The sequence below is a fragment of the Sceloporus undulatus genome, chromosome 4, assembly GCF_019175285.1.
Source record: "Sceloporus undulatus isolate JIND9_A2432 ecotype Alabama chromosome 4, SceUnd_v1.1, whole genome shotgun sequence".
NCBI classification, from domain to species: domain Eukaryota; kingdom Metazoa; phylum Chordata; class Lepidosauria; order Squamata; family Phrynosomatidae; genus Sceloporus; species Sceloporus undulatus.
The window spans coordinates 125,448,531-125,449,329 of NC_056525.1; the positions used below are offsets into that span (position 1 = coordinate 125,448,531).

Here is a 799-nt window from a genome sequence, read left to right on the forward strand (position 1 = left end):
GGGCCTTCACAAAATGCATGGTGGTGATTGTAGCAATTTCAGCCCTTTGCCTGTTGTGATCTGTAGATCCTCTCTTTTAGGATGGCTTTCCTCACTGCCATACCCTCTGCCAGGTGGGTGGGGGAGCTCTGTGCTTGCAGGCATGATCTTTTTTTTTTTTTTAATCTTTTAAAATATTTTTTGTCTTACCTTTCACAAGAACAAAGCCTGCCTTTGTTGTTGTGTGCTTTCAAATTGTTTCTGACTTATGGTGACCCTAAGAACCTATCATGGGATTTTCTTGGCAAGTTTTTTCAGAAGGGATTTTCCCAGGGTGAGGCTCATATTGCACTCCAGGTGTGCTGACCCCTGCGATTTCTGCAAATGCAGGAAACTTGACTGCATAATTTGTGGTAGAGGGTGACAAAGTGTGACTTGCCCAGGATCACCCAGTGGGATTTGTAGCGATCAGGGATTCAAGCCCTGTTCTCCAGAGTCATCATCCACTGCTCAATCCAGTATGCCATGATGGCTCTCTGCTTCCCCTTTCCTTTTGGTCTTATTTTGAACTGGCCCAGGACATTATTTTCCCAACATACCTCCCCAGTACTGACTCTGAGGAAGACAGACACCTCCACTCTCTTGATGTCAGGCCAGCCCCTTCTTCTACTTTGATAGGGGCCATTCCTTTTGTAAGACCACCAAGCTATTCATTTGCTATGGCAATGCCAGAGCCAGCACTTATCCAAATGGCTCACAGTGGCCATTCACCTGGCCTATGAATTGGCTCACAGTCAGTATCAGGAGCCCTCCCCTCAGA

General features: G+C 46.6%; 1 pseudogene; it reads left to right on the forward strand.

Moving 5' to 3' along the window:
- The first annotated feature begins 272 nt into the window (after positions 1-272).
- LOC121930180 lies at positions 273-421 on the forward strand (annotated as a pseudogene).
- The last annotated feature ends 378 nt before the right edge of the window (positions 422-799 follow it).